Here is a 944-nt window from a genome sequence, read left to right on the forward strand (position 1 = left end):
CCTAGTGAACCTCTTGTGTATTCCCTCCAGTGCCAGTTCAAGTAAAGAGACCAAAACTATACACAGTATGCCAGGTGTGGCCTCACCAGCACCCTATACAGCTGCAGCATAACCTCCCGATTTTTAAACTCCATCCCTCCAGCAATGAAGGACAATATTCCATTTGCCTTCTTAATGACCTGCTGCGCCTGCAAACCAATTTTTTGTGATTCATGCACAAGGGCACCCAGGTCCCTCTGCATAGCAGCATGCTGCAATTTTTCACCATTTAAATAATCATCCCTTTTGCTGTTATCCCTATCAAAATAGATGACCTCACATTTACCAACATTGTACTCTATCTGCCAGACCCTTGCCCACTCATTTAACCTATCTATATCCCTCTGCAGGTTAATTGTCTCTCAATTCAAGAATTTTTCATTTAGATTGGAAAATTGCGAATGTCAGACAAGGGGAGCAATATCTTAAAAATTATAGCTAGGCTGCACAGGGCTAAGAACAAGATACATTCCTTCACAAAGAGGAAAGTGGATTGCCTGGAACTTTCACCTTCCCTCCACCCAAAAATAAAAATCCCAGGCATCAATTGAAAACATCAAAACAGAGTTTATTGTTTCTGTTGGATAAAATAATTAAGATTTCTGGACTCAAGGCACTCAGATGGCATTAAAATACAGGTTATCCACAATCACAGAAGCAAAATTCTGCAGATGCCAGAAATTTGCACAGTGCGCGAAATACTCAGCAGATCTGACAACACCTTTGGAAACATTTCAGCTCAAAGATCATAGCCATGATCATATGACAGGATTGAGGGATGGAATAACTCAATTCTGTACCTATATTCCTAATATTGCACCAGGTTGCAACATCAAACTTTATTAACCAGGGATAATACAGTAGGTGCAGAGCTGGATGAACACAGCAGGCCAAGCAGCATCAGA

This window comes from Rhincodon typus, chromosome 31 (genome assembly GCF_021869965.1).
Source record: "Rhincodon typus isolate 14 chromosome 31, sRhiTyp1.1, whole genome shotgun sequence".
Taxonomy (NCBI): Eukaryota; Metazoa; Chordata; class Chondrichthyes; order Orectolobiformes; family Rhincodontidae; genus Rhincodon; species Rhincodon typus.